General features: G+C 43.1%; 1 non-coding gene across 1 annotated transcript; it reads left to right on the forward strand.

Moving 5' to 3' along the window:
* Positions 1-17660: 17660 nt before the first annotated feature.
* LOC138987372 (U5 spliceosomal RNA) lies at positions 17661-17776 on the forward strand. The gene has a single exon (XR_011463848.1). It is a non-coding gene; the product is annotated as a U5 spliceosomal RNA (small nuclear RNA).
* The last annotated feature ends 307 nt before the right edge of the window (positions 17777-18083 follow it).

Consider the following 18083-nt stretch of genomic DNA (forward strand, 5'->3'; position numbering starts at 1 on the left):
ACCTCTAGGTGGACAGGTTGGATGTGCCGGTGAAGGAGAAAGGATAATCGTGATTGACTGTTGGTTTCTGGCTAGAGTAGCTGGGTAGGTGGTGGACCATTTTCTAAAATAGGGGAGTGGGGTTATAAAGGAAACAGTTTGGGGAGTTAGGTAAAAAGTTTTACTGTAGTTATGTTGAGTCTGAGGTATGAAGACTTCAGAGTGGAGGTGTCAGTGAGCAGTTGGATAGGAAAGTTAGGAGCTCAGGGAGAGATCCAGGCCAGAGATAGAGATTTGGCAGTCATTTTAGGTAGATATATTCAGAGTCCTGGGACTAAATATGATCTAGAGAGAGAGTATAGATTGAGATGAGAAGAACCATCACGGAGCCACAGAGCATGCCAACATCTTGAGGGAGGGCAAAGGAGGAGGCAAAGGAATGAGATGAGGGTGGTTTGAAGGGATGAGGAAAACCAGGGAGTAGCAAGCAGAGGAAAGAGTGTCGGAGGAAGTAACTGGAGAGCTGCAGTGAGGACAGGCAAGATGAGGACTTGGAAATATCCTTTATATTTGCCAGCACCTAATAGGAAAAGGAGTACATCAAGGCTGTATATTGTCACCCTGCTTATTTAACTTATATGCAGAGTACATCATGAGAAACGCTGGGCTGGAAGAAGCACAAGCTGGAATCAAGATTTGCTGGGAGAAATATCAATAACCTCAGAAATGCAGAGTGACACCAGCCTTATGGCAGAAAGTGAAGAGGAACTAAATAGCCTCTTGATGAAAGTGAAAGAGGAGAGTGAAAAAGTTGGCTTAAAGCTCAACATTCAAAAAATGAAGATCATGGCATCTGGTCCCATCACTTCATGGGAAATAGATGGGGAAACAGTGGAAACAGTGTCAGACTTTATTTTTTTGGGCTCCAGCATCACTGCAGATGGTGATTGCAGCCATGAAATTAAAAGACGCTTACTCCTTGGAAGGAAAGTTATGACCAACCTAGATAGCATATTCAAACGCAGAGACATTCCTTTGCCAACAAAGGTCCATCTAGTCAAGGCTATGGTTTTTCCAGTGGTCATGTATGGATGTGAGAGTTGGACTGTGAAGAAAGCTGAGCGCCGAAGAATTGATGCTTTTGAACTGTGGTGTTGGAGAAGACTCTTGAGAGTCCCTTGGACTGCAAGGAGATCCAACCAGTCCATTCTGAAGGAGATCAGCCCTGGGATTTCTTTGGAAGGAATGATGCTAAAGCTGAAACTCCAGTACTTTGGCTACCTCATGTGAAGAGTTGACTCGTTGGAAAAGACTCTGATGCTGGGAGGGATTGGGGGCAAAAGGAGAAGGGGACGACAGAGGATGAGATGGCTGGATGGCATCACCGACTCTATGGACGTGAGTTTGAGTGAACTCCTGGTGATGGACAGGGAGGCCTGGTGCGTGCTGCAATTCATGGGGTCGGAAAGAGTCGGACACAATTGCTCGACTAAACTGAACTGAACTGAACTGAAGTCATTGGTGACTTCGAGCAGTCTTGGTGAAGCGCTGATCGAAAATCAGACTAGCGAGACAAGTTGGATATTGTTTAGGGATACATACATACGCAATAAAAGAATAAAAGTATGCTTAGGCACAATAAACACTAAGGTTCAGGAGAGAAGCTGCCTCTGGAAGAGAAAGTAAAATGATTAGACAGGGGTACTTCAACAAAATAGAAATCTTGTGTTTTTTTACATGAGTCACGAGTATACATGGTATTCATTATGTTGTTTTCTGTGCCTCCTGAATTAGGAAGGCAATGTATATTTAGACCCATCCCCAGCTTTTTTTCTTTTCCACCTGTTGGTCCAGGTAGTTGCAAACTTCCTTGCTGCTTCCCAAGGCTTTGGGGCACATGGGTTTTGCAGGTGCCCTTACTTCCAGTTCCTCAACCTTGCACAGACCTAATGAATTTCTCCTGATCTTGCATGGGTGATAAAACTCTAGCCCTCATAACTTGTTTCTGATTCCAATATTCTCCTATTACAGGAACCTGAAATCAAGGAATTAATATCGAGTGATTCAAAATCAATAAAAATTGCAGCAAATGCTGAGTTTTCAAAGTCAAGAATTCCTTTTGTGCCAAAAATCAATAGAGTAATCAGAGCAACAAGGGGAACTGATCAAGAAGAGTCCCATGGTATGAGAATAATGAAACCTCTAGAACTTTAGAGGTTAAAACCATTAAATTGGAGATGCTTACATATGCCAGGGTCTCCAACATATTACCGTAGACATACCACCACTATAGAAAAAGAAGCCGTCCCTTAAACTGGTAATAAAACAATTGGACTCTATAAAACTGGTACCCATGCCTGCATGCTAAGTCGCTTTAGTCGTGTCTGACTCTTTGTGACCTTATGGACTGTAGCCTGACAAGCTACTCTGTCCATGGCAAGAATACAGGAGTGGGTCCCCATACCCTCCTCCAGGGGAATCTTCCCGACTCAGGAATTGAACCCATGTCTCTCATGTCTCCTGCATTGGCAGGCAGGTTCTTTAACACTAGTGCCACCTGGGAAGCCCATAAATTGTTATGCTTAACATCAAAAAAATAACAAGATCTTTGTGAAAGGATAGAGCAATGTGTAAAAAAGAACAGACATTAAAAAAAAAAAAAGACACCTGGAAAAGCTTTTAAAATACAGCCAGGGAAATAAAGAAACCTTTGGAACAGTATGTACTGCAGTTTCCAATTAGTGATTCAGTGATTCCAATTAGTGATTCAGTGGATGCTAGGTAAAAGGTTACTGAGTACAGGATGTTTGTCTGGTGCCAGAGCATTGCTCCACAGATTATTTGCATTAACATTTTCCAAAGGGAAAGCATACCTTTACATGGAGAAATGTGACAGTGACGATTATAAGCAAAGGATCAAACAGTGTCATCAATAGTGCAGTGCAGTTCAGTTTAGTTGCTCGGTCATGTCTGACTCTTTTGCCATCCCAGGGACTGCAGCACGCCAGGCCTCCCTGTCCATCACCAACTCCCAGAGCTTGCTCAAACTCCTGTCCATCGAGTCAGTGATGCCATCCAGCCATCTTGATCTCTGTCATCCCCTTCTCCTCCTGCCTTCAATCTTTCCCAGCATCAGGGTCTCTTCCAATAAGTCAGCTCTTCACATCAGGTGGCCAAAGTATTGGAGCTTCAGCTTCAGTATCAGTCCTTCCAATGAATACTCAGGACTGATTTCCTTTAGGATTGACTGGTTTGCTGTCCTTGCAGTCCAAGGGACTCTCAAGAGTCTTCTCCAACACCACAGTTCAAAAGCATCAATTCTTCAGCGCTCAGCTTTATGGTCTAACTCTCACAACCATACATGACTACTGGGAAAAGCATAGCTTTGACTAGATGGACCTTTGTTGGCAAAGTAACGTCTCTGGTTTTTAATATGCTGTCTAGGTTGGTCATAGCTTTTCTTTCAAGGAGCAAATGTCTTTTAATTTCACAGCTGCAGTCACCATCTGTAGTGATTTTGGATCCCAAAAAAGTAAAGTCTGTCACTGTTTTCATTGTTTCCCCATCTATTTGCCATGAAGTAATAGGACTGGATGCCATGATCTTAGTTCATTGAATGCTGAGTTTTAAGCTAGCTTTTTCACTCTCCTCTTTCACCTTCATCAAGAGGCTTTTTAGTTCTTTGCTTTCTGCCATAAGGGTGGTGTTATTTGCATATCTGAGTTATTGATATTTCTCCCTGCAATCTTGATTCCAGCTTGTGCTTCATCCAGTCCCTTGGACTGCAAGATCAACAGTCAATCCTAAAGGAAATCATACCCAAATATTCATTGGAAGGACTGATGCTGAAGCTGGAATTCCAATACTTTGGCTACCTGATGTGAAGAACTGACTCATTGGAAAAGACCCTGATGCTGGGAAAGATTGAAGGCAGGAGGAAAAAGGGATGACAGAGGATGAGATGGCTGGATGGCATCACTGACTTGATGGACATGAGTTTGAGCAAGCTCTGGGAGTTTGTGATAGACAGGGAAGCCTGGAGTGCTACAGTCCATGAGGTGGCAAAGAGCCAGACGTGACTGAACTGAACTGACTGATTGTTAACTTAAGGTTCTGATTATTAACTTAAGATAAGAACCAATAAGATGAAAAATCAGTTGGAACTATTGGGAATGAAAAATTTAATAGTTGAAATCCATACATGGATTGAATAGCAGAATAGTTATAGCCAAAATGAAATGATGAGCAATAAGATCAGGGTGATGATTCATCCAAAAGGCATTAGGAAGGGATAAAGAAAACAAGAAAGATAGAAAACAAATGAGCTCATTGTCTGTGACATACATTGGTGGTAATCCCACAGTCATTCCCAGCCCCCTTCTCCCTTACTCCTCTCCACATTGGAGATTGAAAAAGAAGGGAATGCAATGAGGATCCTTTCCTTGTTATATCTCCTCCCCTTTTTAACTTGCCTTGTATATGGATGTTTTGTCTGGAGCTGTGACAGCTTTCTTGTGATCATGAGGTAGGTTGCTAGTCATCAATTCAAAAAAACTCATCATACTCAGGACAACCAAGTAGGAAGGCAGGAAGAGCCCAAGAAGGTTCTTGGTGGCTGAACAGTTGAACTAATGCCAGCAACCACCTACCAATCAGATTCCTCGCTATGCAAGTACAAAACAAAGCAAAACGAAACTCCACTTGTTTATTTATGCCACCATTATTCATGTTTTCTTTAATCAGCAACTGAAAACATACCTAACTAAAGTATTCCTGACTGATGCCTTGTTCAATAATTTGGAAAAGGATTACAAAGCTGAGATTCAAAGAAATAAGAGAGGAGAAACGTTAGAAATAAGTGAAAAAGAAAATTTTAAAAGTATTTTAAAAAGCTAATTGTGGACTTACCTAATGGTCCAGTGGTGAAGAATCCGCCTGCCCACGCAGGGGACACAGGTTTGATCCCTGGTCTGGGAAGATTCCACATGCCTCAGGGCAACTAAGTCCATGGGCCACACTAGAGAAAATCTGTGCACAGCAGCCAAGACCCAGCAAGGCCAAATAAAACCACAGGGTGATACTGGATAGGAAAACTGAACTTCAGGATACTGGTTACTTGTGTGACCACAGAGGCAGGGGATGGCATTGGAGAGGAGTGGTCAGGGAATAATGCTAATAGAACAAGTCAGGTTCTGTTTCTTAATTTTTGTTGGGGATATTTAGCTTTTTGTTATTATTATTATTATGCTCCAAGAATACAAGTTTAATATACTCTTTTATGTATCAAACACCTCATAATTTAAAAATAGAAAAAGTAGATTTTAAAATGGGTGCACTTTCTGACTCCAAGAAAATAAAAAGTTATATATGGTAAGAAAGAAGTCTACTTGCCTTGGCTCGAACAGTATTGAATATTGAAATATAATCGCATCAGGATGATGGGCATGGGGATGCGGGGATGTGAGGGAGAAAACAAACTCATTGGAGAAGGCAATGGCAACCCACTCCAGTACTCTTGCCTGGAAAATCGCATGGACGGGGGAGCCTGGAGGGCTGCAGTCCATGGGGTCGCTGAGGGTTGGACACGACTGAGCGACTTCACTTTCACTTTTCACTTTCATGCATTGGAAAAGGAAATGGCAGCCCACTCCAGTGTTCTTGCCTGGAGAATCCCAGGGACGGGGGAGCCTGGTGAGCTGCCGTCTATGGGGTCGCACAGAGTCGGACATGACTGAAGTGACTTAGCAGCAGTTATCAGTAAGTGTCAAAAACAAGACAAAATGCCTAAAATGTAATGGCTTGTGCTAAACCCCAAACTGAGATTTAATTACAGTTTGGGCTCTCCCAGAACTGGAATCTTAAACCAGTCAATCAGGAATTGCCTGATCAGCATTAGTAAGGTCATCTGCCGGATAGGCCCCTGCCCTCCCCTAAAGGAAAGAAACCTTACCATAACCAACCCGATTTTTGGCCTAGTACAGCTTCCTTGTTTCTGCTCCCTTCTGCCTATAAAAGTCTTTCATCTTTTTTTTTTTTTTTTTACGTCTTTCATCTTGTACAGCTCCTCCGAACTTCTTACTATTAACTACTTTGGACAGTGCTCAATTCATGAATCATTGAAAAAAACCAATAAGGTCATTAAAATTTACTCAGTTGAATTTTGTTTTTTAATATAAATCAAGAAGTTATGTTTAAAATTAGTGATTTAACCAACAAGGACCTACCGTATGGCACAGGGGACTATGCTCAATATTTTGTAATAACCTATAAGGGAGAAGGGGAGAAGGCAATGGCACCCCACTCCAGTACTTTTGCCTGGAAAATCCCATAGACAGAGGGGCCTGGTGGGCTGCAGTCCATGGGGTCGCTAGAGTCGGACACGACTGAGCAACTTCACTTTCACTTTTTGCTTTCATGCATTGGAGAAGGAAATGGCAACCCACTCCAGCGTTCTTGCCTGGAGAATCCCAGGGACGGGGAAGCCTGGTGGGCTGCCGTCTTATGGGGTCGCACAGAGTCGGACACGACTGAAGTGACTTAGCAGCAGCAGCAGCATAAGGGAGAAGAATCTGAAAAAGAATGTATATTTATAACTGAGGCACTGCTGTACGCCTGAAACTAATATAACGTAAATCAAGTATATGTCAATAAAAAATTTTAAATTTTTAAAAAATAAAAAACATAAATACAATTAGTGATCTAAGAGGCAACAGTATAGTTGTTATTCTGAAACACAGCCTATATCCAGCAGAAGAAATAGCTGAGAGTTGACAATAGTTGCTTCTGATAACAGAAATGGGTGTGAGGTGGGATGCAGAGAAAAAGTAACAGGTTTTGTTTGTTTGTTTGTTTTTTGATGCTATTTAGCACTATCTGCCTTCTGCTTTGAATACTGCTCATGGTGGTGGTGAAGCGAAGTGAAGTAGCTCAGTCGTGTCCGACTCTTTGCGACCCCAGTGGACTGTAGCCTACCACGCTCCTCCATCCATGGAATTTTCCAGACAAGAGTACTGGAGTGGGTTGCCATTTCCTTCTCCAGGGATCTTCCCGACCCAGGGATCGAACCTGGGTCTCCCGCATTGGGGGCAGACGCTTTACCATCTGAACCACCACACTTACTGCTTCTGGAGATGTTGATAGAGCCTATGAAGGGACAAGTCAAGGTGTTACAGTTTAGGACTCCTGAGAAGAAATTCAGCTCCCATTCAGCACCGCACCTTCTCTTGTTGGGGCAAGTGTGAGAAAGCAGGAGAGACTCCATCTTGAAGCCTGTCATCCATATTAAAGACAGGATGTGAACTGGGCCTGAACGCTGCCCAAGAGTGAGGAAACTGTTGATAGTGAAAACCAGGTCTCCTGGAGACTTCCCTCCCTGAAGATGACAAACGGAGATTGTAGTTGAGGTCAGGCTGCCCCTGTTAGATTAACCATGGAGACATCCCCGCTTGATGTATAACCATTGTTCCCACCCTTTAACCTTAACTGTTTGTTCTCCTAGCACCCAGTTGTTGTAAAACTCAATCATATGCAACAAAGAGGTTGCTAACATGTAACCAGTCATGTAGTGGGGGGTATAAAAGTGGGCCTCTCAGAAACATCAGGGTCCTTGTTGGGAACAGATTCCCCTTGGACCCGCTGGCATAATAAACTGTTCTCCACTGTCTTGAGTGTCCTCCGAGGTGTTTTGCGACTCCAGATTCCACAACGCCCTTACACCACTCTCTTCCACTGCTTGTGTGATGATTACAGCATTTATATCTTTCTGGGCACACAAATAATTTCCTCTAGACTGTGTGATCTTTTTTTTTTCTTTTTACGTTTTATTGAAGTATAGTTGATTTGCGATGTGTTAATTTCTGCTGTACAGGATAGTGACTCAGTTTTATACATATATGTATGTATGTATGTATGTATGTTCATATTCTTTCTCATTGTGGTTTATCACGGGATAGTGAATACAGTTCCCTGTGCTATACAGTAGGACCTTGTTGTTTATTGGATTGTGTGCTCTTTGAAGACAACTCAGTTTGATTTGTCAGCCTGCCTCCTTCTTTCACTCTCCATTCTTTCTTATTGCCTGCCTCCTCTCTTCCTCTATTTCTGTCACATTTCACAGCAGTTCTGCTTGTCTGTCTATCTGTCTATTATCTTTGGCCCCCATGAGATGATTATACTCCTGGGTTCATGACATTATCATCAGTGATCTGTAGAAGTTTCTTCTTGCTATTTATTCATTTATCTGTTTAGCTTTCATTATTTCTTTTATTCTTATATCCCTCTCCCATTTGCCTTCTTCTCCCAGGCAACCAGCCCTCTTTATTTTTTTTTTATTGAAGGATAATTCCTTTACAGAATTTTGTTTTCTGTTAAACCTCAACATGAATCAGCCATAGGTATACATTTATCCCCTCCCTCCTGAACCCCCTCCCATCTCTCTCCCCATCCCACCCCTCCAGGTTGAAATCTTGTTTGAGTTTCCGTAGACATATACAGATGTGAGAGTTGGACCATAAAGAAGGCTGAGTGCTTAAAAATTTGATGCTTTCAAATTGTGATGCTGGAGGACTCTTGAGAGTCTCTTGGCCAACAAGGAGATCAAACCAATCAATCCTAAAGGAAATCAACCCTGACTATTCATTGGAAGGACTCTTGTGGAAGCTGAAGCTCCAATATTTTGGCCACCTGATGCGAGCAGACTTATTGGAAAAGACCTTGATGCTGGGAAAGATTGAAGGCAAATGGAGAGGAGGTGGCAGAGGATGAGATGGTTAGATAGCATCACCAACTCAATGGACGTGAATTTGAGCAAACTCCAGGAGATAATGGAGGACAGAGGAGCTGGCATGCTCCAGTTCATGGGGTTGCAAGGAGTGAACATGACTTAAGTGACTGAACAACAACAAATTATTTATGTGCATGGATTTTTTAAGTTATGTTAATGATATTGTATGATGCATCTTATTTTTGTCACTAGACATTCTTTTTAAAAAAATTTTGGCCACTCCTCAAGGCATGTGGGATCCTGGTTCCCCAACCAGGGATGGAACCCACGCCGCCTGCAGTGGAAGCACTGGAAGTGCTGAGTCTTAACCACTGGACTGCCCTGGAAGTACCTAAACATTCTGTTTTTTATGCAATATGAACATCTAACACATTATTTCCAACTGGTGTATAATAGTACATTTTACCTACTAATCTCCTAGTGATGAATATCAAATTGTCTCCAACCCCCTGCACTCACCAAGGATGCTGCAGGTAATGCTCCATGAAATAAAATTAGGTCCTTATTTCACATCATGCAGACAAAAAAAAAAATTAGGTCATTTGGAAGTCAATTGTAAAAACTTTAAAACTTTTAGAAGAAAATATGAGTATATTTTTACAACATGAGGGTAGGGAAAGATTTCTTAAAATATGGAAAACTATAAAGTGAAAATTCATGAATTAAATAAACTTCTGTATGATAAACATTAAAAAACTGACAGTCTACAGGAAATAACTTGCAATATATATGAACTGTCAAAGGTTTAGTTTTCTGAATATGAAGAGTAAGAAATACCACTGAGCTATCAAGGAAGCCCTGTAAGTCAATAAGCAAAAGACAAAAACAACTTAAAAACGGATAAAAGACCAGAACAGGCAGTTCCTGGGGTGAGAAATGAATTACCAATAAATGAGACGATACTCACATGTATTTCTCTCTATGTAGGTTTCAAAAGATTACTTGTAACCTTAAGTCTCTGAGTGTTAACACACATCTTCTGGGTTGAATTATTTATCATCCCAAGTACATGATTGATCGAAACAAGAATTTTCAACCTAAGAAGTAAAAATTGATTGGAAATACATCTCTTAATGAGATGAACAAACTTTTATTTTTCAGTTGGCTTCCATAGAGGGAGACAGTTTGTCACCAGTTCTAGTCCTGTTTTTGTTTTCACAAGCAAAAGACCTAAGAAATCAGACTTCTCTGGTGGTCCATTGGTTAAGAATCAGCCTGCCAATGGAGGGAACACAGGTTCCATCCCTGGTCCAGGAAGATTCTACATGGCAACTAGCAACTAGAGATAGCCCCACAGCAACAAAACCCAGTACAGCCAAAATTAAATAAATAAATAAAAGTTAAAAAAAATCTAAGAAACCTTAGAATAAATAGATGGGGATTGGAGAGAGGTTGTTGTTGTTGTTTTTTAATATATATAGTAATGTCAGTATATGTCCCTTTGTTGGATGTCCCAGGCATTGTGGTATACTCAAACAATGGAATATTGTGCAGAAAATAAAGTGGATGAGCTGAAACTAGGTTTACAGATACCAACACAAATCTTAAAAATGTAATGTGGAATAAAAAAAGGAAGTTTCAGGGAATTCCCTGGCTGTCCAGTGGTTGGGGCTCCGTGCTTTCACTGCAGAGGGACTGGGTTCAATCCCTGGTCTGAGAGCTAGGATACTGCAAGCCCTGCAGCACAGCACACCACCACCAACCCTGCCCCCCCACCCCCCACCCCCAGCCCCCCGGCCCCTCGACCCACCACCAGCAAAAAAAGGAAGGAAGTTAGAGAAGGATGGGAAGGTATGATATTTATACAAATTTTAAAAACACAAGACTGATATTGTTGGTGGATGGAAGACATACCAAGTTCAGAATAGTAGGTATCATGGATAGAAGGGGAGCAAAGGGGATTGGGGGGGAACAAATGCAGGCTTCAACTGTATATAGATAAGGTTTTGGTTCTAGTTTCGTTTTTACAAGAGAACATTCACACTTTGATTTATTTTAATAAGTTTAAATTCTTGAGTAGTACAGCATCACACAAATTCTGTGTTTAACGGCCTTAGCTGGAAGGTTGCCTCAGAATTTGGCAGGAACCAAGATTTCATAGGCACAAACTGTGTTTCCTCTATTTCTCTCATTCGTTGGGTTTGCCACCAGGAGTCACTGTGCTGTCTTTGCTTTGTACACACAAGGACTTCTCTTGCTTAAGGAGAATTTGGTTTCACCCTGAGCATAAACATTTTCAGTTTTCTGAAGAGCTGTGTGCTCTCTTTGATTGGAGACCATGCTTAGAGCTAGCAAAAACGGCTTTGCACAAAGCCTTCCGGACTTATTCATTTTAAAGTCCTGTTCCCAGGAGGGCTCCACAGCCTCCAAAACAGAGGAAAGGGAGCTATGTAAGGTTCTCTTTACTTTCCAAACATATCTAAAGCACACCTGAAGAAATGTTTATATCTATCAAGTCTGAGTATCAGGTATGTTTTTGTCCTCTACACTTTTCTGTGGAGTTAGAAATAGTTCGTGATGAATTTTTAAAATAATAAAGAATGAGGGCTTCTCTGATGGCTAGGTGGTAAAGAATCCACTGGCCTATGCAGGAAAGACAGGTTTGATCTCTGATCCCAGAAGATCCCACATGCCTTGGAGCAACTAAGCCTGCACACCACAAAAACAGCCTGTGCTCCAGAGCCACAGCTGTGTGCTATGACTCCTGAAGCCCTACAGTCTGTTGCCCACAACAAGCTGCTGCTGCTGCTGCTAAGTCACTTCAGTCGTGTCCGACTCTGTGTGACCCCATAGATGGCAGCCCACCAGGCTCCCCCGTCCCTGGAATTCTCCAGACAAGAACACTGAAGTGGGTTGCCATTTCCTTCTCCAATGCAGGAAAGTGAAAAGTGAAAGTGAAGTCGCTCAGTCGTGTCCGACTCTTAGCGACCCCACGGACTGCACCCTACCAGGCTCCTGCGTCCATGGGATTCTCCAGGCAAGAGTACTGGAGTGGGGTGCCATTGCCTTCTCCAAGAAAAGTCACCAAAATGAGAAGCCTGAGCACAACTAGAGAGCAGCCTCTGCTCAACTAGAGAAAATCCCGTGCAGCAATGCAGAAAATCCAGCACAGCCAAAAATAAATAAAATTATAAAAAAGAATAAGAAGTGAGGAAGCAGAGACAAGGGGAAAAACTAAGAACTTTTTTAATACAGGAATTATTTCACCTAAGTGTAACCTGGTGTCTCTGTCATTTGAATCAACTTCAAGGTTTGTGAAGCATTGTTTAGATAATTACAAAAGTCATTAAAAAATTTAGTGTGAAAATTAACTAATTGAAAATGGTACCAGTTGATGTAAATGCATCCACAGTAAAGTGTTATTAAGCTTCTTGAGGATGAGGCTCAGTGGAAACTAATTGTTTAGAATGAAAGTTCCACTTGTTCTCTTGCGGAGGTAGAAAAGTTTGTTTTTTTAAAAAATATTTCTGCCAGAATTTTTCTCTGAAATAAAAAATACAAAGTTTTTCTCTGTTGTGGTTGATTGCTATATTCCAAAAGGAGACTGCCGTTGGCGGATGCTGCAGGTTCGTCCTCCCCTCTCCTCCTCCCCACTTCCTGCCCCCACTTTCTTCTTCAGCTAGGAGTTGATGGAGGCTACTTGGTCTGCAGGGATGAACCGGTGGGGAGGAAACAGCTGGTGCCCTGAGGGGGACCGAGAGGAAGAAGCACAGCATGGGGATGGTCTCTGATGGGAGGAGGGCTCAGGAAGGGGCAGATGATGGGCACTGCTAGGTTGAGGATGGGAAGATATGGCAATGGCTTCTGCTTTCTCAGCAACTTCTGCTGTGAGGTCATCTGCTGAGCACCAGAGCTGGGGAGGAGGTGTGGGATGGTTTCGGTGAGAGAAGGTACATAGAGAGTGGGAAGCAGAGCCAAGTAGAGACTTGTCGAGTAATAGCAGGACCTTCATCAGAGGCCTGGCTCAGTTGTGTGATTTTTCCAGTAGTTCAGCTGTGGCAGGGTAGATACTGAAAAGGGAGGGGAATCTGCGGGTCAGAGTGATGCGAGGAGGAACTGCTGGTGAGCAATTGGGTGGAGGACCGACTCCGTAAAGATCTTCATTGTGGTGGAGTTAATACTGCACCCTCTCGCTCCCCTCTTCCTGCCACCAGGGCATCGGGATCCTTCATCTTACCTAACTGGACCTCCATCCTCATCCCCTCTCACTCCTCAACCCCCCTTATCTGTCCTGTAATTCCTCTCTCTGGGATCTTCACTCTCTCCGTCTGTACTGACTCCTTTTCAAGGGGTTTAATCATGTTTAACACTCTCCTAATATTAACAAAAGGGCTTCCCTGGTGGCTCATGCGTGTGTACTAAGGCACTTCAGTCGTGTCCAGCTCTTTGTGACTCTATGGACTGTAGCCTGTCAGGCTCCTCTATCCATGGGATTCTCCAGGCAAAAATACAGGAGTGGGTTGCCATGCCCTTCTCCAGGGGATCTTCCTGACCCACAGATTGAACCTGGGTCCTCAGCATTGCAGGCAGTTTCTTTACTACATTAGCCACCAGAGAAGCCCAGCAGTAAAGAATCTGCTTGAAATGCAGGAGATGCAGGATACACTGGTTTGATCCCTAGGTTGAGAAGGATCCCTGGAGGAGGAAATGACAACCCACTCCAGTATTCTTGCCTGGAGAATCCCCATGAACAGAGGAGCCTAGTGGGCTACAGTCCATGGGGATGCAAAGAGTCGGACATAGCTGAGTGACCAAGCCACACATAATATTAACAAAAGAGGTGGAGGGAGGCTATCTTTAATCCCAAACCCTTTCCAGCTACAGTCTCTATTTGGCTTTTTAGGGCCAATGTCTCGGAAGAGTTGCCTGCTTTCTCTACCTCCATGGCCTCCTTCAACGGCTCCCTGCCGTTGGACTTCCATCAGTGGCCCCTGTTTACACACTCTGTGGTCACCAGCGACTGCCCTGCTGTTGGATCCAATGTGAGACCAGTAGGTGGCATTTTGGGAGCTCTGAGGAACTCTGGTCCTTTATGTCTCAGGGCAGAAAAAATTCAGCGAGGCAAAACGATAGATAAGAAGTGACTTCCTATGAACAGAATAGGACTCCTGTGAAGCTTACAAGTGGGTGGGCGAGAGGCCCTGGGAACTTAGTGGGCTACAGTTTTAAAACCAAAGGAAAAGTGGGGAGGGGAAAAAACAGCTTCTTCCTCATTCTTGAGTAGGTGTCACACTTCCATCATTAGCTCCTCCTCCAGGATGGGCAAGGGAGTTTTCTTGTCCCTACATGGTTAAGCCAGGACTGTAATGGGCACTATGGAAAAATTACTTCAGATCTTAGTTACAGTGAAGGTCTTTACTTTGAAATGTCACCTTTCCATAAGCTATTGTTTTTCATGTATGCAGAGAGCATGTCCTAGGGGTCAGTAACTTACTGGGCTCACTGGGCAGAATGTGGGTCTCAGGCCACCATTGTTTTATTGCTTGGGGGCATGTCCCATGCTTCTGTTCCATGGTTTTGTTGCTAAGCAGGCCTGCTTGATTTCAAGGTTAAGCAAACCTGCTTTCTTAAGTGATCATTAACTTACTATGGTCTCCCAAAATCCCCTAAATTTCCCTCCCTATCCAAAACGCCCTAATGGGATTTCTGAGCTAACTAACCCTATCCCTACTAAATGAACTTTTCAGTCCCCACCTCACTTGATCACTCATCTGATGGAACTGATGGATTTCTTCTTTTCTGCTGTTGATGACTATGCTTTCCACACTGCTGCTTTTCCTCTGGCCTTCCTAATTTCACTGCTTCTGCTGTACCCCTCCTTTAAGCCACTGTTCTCTAGGGACTTATTCTAGCCTTGTTTTCTCTCCTTACTTTACATTCTTTCTCCTTGAGCAGTCCTGACCATCCCCTGGTCCAGGCTGCCTTTTATTTCTCTCTGGCTTTAGTGCTCAGTCCTAAATCATTTTTCCAAACTTCTTGTCCACCATACAATCTCCATACTTTAGCCAGAATAGGTGTCCAGTGGTTCTCAACTTAGCCTGCATCAGAATCACCTGGAAGACTGTTAAAACTCAGGTACCTGGGTCTCACCTGGATTTTCTGAATCAGTAGGTCTGAGGTGTAGCCCAGTCATTTTTATTTCTAACAAATACCCAGGTATATTGGGCTTCTTAAGTGGTCCAGTGGTAAAGAATCCGTCTGTGAATGCAGGAGATACAAGAAACTCGGGTTGGATCCTTGCGTCAGGAAGAACCCCTGGAGTAGAAAATGGCAACTCGCTCCAGTATGCTTGCCTGGAAAACTCCATGGATAGAGGAGCCTTGCTGGCTGCTGTCCATGGGGTCGAAAAGAGTTGGGCACAAGTGAGTGACTGAACACACACACCCAGGTATATTAGGTGTATTTTTTAGGATGCCGTAACAAAACACCACAAACTTGGTGGCTTAGAAATTTATTGTCTGACAGCTCTGGAAGCCTCATTTAAACTAATTACATCTACAATGTTTGTACTTCAACATATGAATTTAGTGGGGGAGGGGGGATGGGACACAATTCAACTCATAAAATTGATAATACCAGATGATGCTGATGCTTCTTCAAAACACTAATTTGATCATATTATTCTCCTTTACTACTTTGGCCACGTGATGTGAAGAACTGACCCATTGGAAAAGACCCTGATGCTGGGAAAGATTGAAGGCAGGAGGCAAAGGGGATGACAGAGAATGAGATAGTTGGACGGTATCACCGACTCAGTGGACATGAGTTTGAGCAAGCTTTGGGAGTTAGTGATGGACAGGGAAGCCTGGCATGCTGCAGTCCATGGGGTCACAAAGAGTTGGACACGACTGAGTGACTGAACTGAACTGATTCTCCTTGAAAGCTTTTGGCATTGGACCCGATCTGGTCCCTGTCACTTGGCCATTTGTCCTTTCACCACTCAGGCTCACACTGTTCAAAGTGCCTTTCTGCTGAGAACGCCCTCACCACCCTACTCCTGTGGATCCTTTCTTGCTTGGCCTATGTGTCACTAAACAGTCATCAGTGCTCATCACACACACTTGTCTCATGGGGCCTAGCACATGGTCTGACACAGTGTTCCATACGTTTTTGTTGCATGAATGTATGAAAACAACTATTTTCAGTCATCTAAAAAATTCAGTTTTAATTTTTTAATTCAAGAGCAATTTTATTTGAGTATTAAAACAAAATCTAAAATAGAGACACAACAAGGATATACTGTATAACAGGGAATTATAGACATTATCTATAATCTATACTGGAGTATAATTTGGAAAAATACTGAATCAGTATGCTATACACCTGAAACTAACATAATATTATAAATCAAATATACTTCAATAAACAAAAAAACAGGCATTCTGGTGCAGAGCCGAGCAGCGATGTGGTGCCGCTAGCACATTGGGCGCTCCAATCCCCCTCAAGGAGACCCTCAAGGAGAGGAAGAAATTCTCTTTCAAGAAACCTTTCAAACTGAATAGCCTGTCCTTCAAGAAAAATCGGAAGGAGGGTGAGGTGATTTGCCTCTTAACTCACACAGGAAGAGCAGGAGCAGGCAGAGATCTGGTACTTACAGCAAAGAAGGCACTGCCCAGGAAGGAAGGTTGCTGCCTCCCCTGTGAGCCAAGAGCCTGAGGTCCAAGGGGCAGAGGCTAATGCTGCCTCCAAAGGAGGAGACACAGAAGAGAAGGGCTCCAGGCCACAGAGCTATCCACTGCCTTGGGGCCCTATACCATGGAGGAAACAGAATGAATAGCTGTTTCATTCTGGGGCACATGGGTGAGCTCCAAGCTGCAAAAGCTGTGCTGTCCTTGTGAGGTCACTGCCTGGACCCTGTGCCCTGGCTGCCTTCCTGTGCCCAGAAAGGAAGGAACTGTTGCCCCCTAGTCACATTCCCTCTCCTCCTCTCCCTCCTATGGATTCTCCCATCATCCATCTGGTCTTCCTCTTAAGGCCAGTTTAAGATGGTTCCTTGCAGTTACCCAAGTTAGGTTAGTGACGTGAAATGCTCCTAGCCTTAGCCCCACCTCCTTCCCTGTCTCCCCCAGGAAGAAGGCAGTTGCTGGTTTTCTTTCCCAATTCTTTCCAAGTAGGTTATGTTTGCTGCTCAAATCCCTGACCCAGATGTGGGGGTGCGTACACTCCCAAATCCTGAGTGTTCTGCCTTTCCTTGAGTTTTTAGACTAGTGACACCTGGGCTGAGGAGGACGCGGCCCATCTAGGTTTTTATGTGTCTTAACTGAAGTTCAGACCTCCAGTTTGTGAATCAACTGTGTCTCTTTTTCTACTTGTTAAGCAAGTATTAAACTTTGGGTTAGGGGAAGGTCTGTAACGTGAAACAGTGTCTTGTCTTTTTCTTTTCTTCCCTCCCATTGTTGTCACTAACTTTTATTGGCCAAACCCCAGAGTGGTACATTTCTTTTTCCTGACTGCTAAAACCATTTTTTTTCCTCCCTCTTGGTTTTACTGTAACATTTGGGAAAGGAATAGATGTCCCTTAAAAAAAAGATAAAATCGAATTTTCTTGTTGAACCCCGCGTCTATACTCTTGCCCATCTGGCTTCTGCTCGGCCCCCTAGTGGTGGCTCTAGACCGAGCCACCTAATGCCTTAAATTTTAAAGCATTTCCCGGTATGCGAAGTTGGTGAGTCAACTTCATTTACATACCCACAATGCATTGCATTCAGGATCGTGCCTATTTTAAAGGCTAGATCCTTTTTTTCCTTTTGATTTCTCTCCTACTTCTGAAAAATTAGGATATTTTAATAGAATTATCTGCGATGGCAAATACTTACTCGCTTTTTGGGTGGATATATAGTTACCATTGCTGTCTTAGGACTTACGGTTAACCTAGGACTGCGTGCCGGAACACCGGAGCATACTCTGGTTTCTCTTCAGATCGTATAAATCTTTCGCCTTTTACTAAAGATTTCCGTGGAGAGGAACAATTCTGAGTCTTAAACCAATTTTTTGAGGCCTTGCTTTTGCGAGGCTAATAAGTTTGTTTAAAAATAGACAATTTTTAGGTAGCGTGTTGCATGACAAGTTTTAATGCGTTTGAAGTTATATACACGTTTGTGTTGTTCACTTTAAGATTTGTTTATTGCTTAATAGTCATTGTGATTTATCTACGTTTCTGTTTGTGTTTTTTTAATTACTTAAGCTCGAGTGTTTTTGGTTGGGGGGGTGTGGTTTATTGGTTGTAGTTAGCTGTTACAAAGTGGTAGTGAGTCTTGAAAGGAGCGTTGCAAAGTATTTTTTGAGACAGAAACAGTCGCAGTGACAAACTGGCCGTTGAAAG

Source organism: Bos mutus, chromosome 3 (assembly GCF_027580195.1).
Source record: "Bos mutus isolate GX-2022 chromosome 3, NWIPB_WYAK_1.1, whole genome shotgun sequence".
Taxonomy (NCBI): domain Eukaryota; kingdom Metazoa; phylum Chordata; class Mammalia; order Artiodactyla; family Bovidae; genus Bos; species Bos mutus.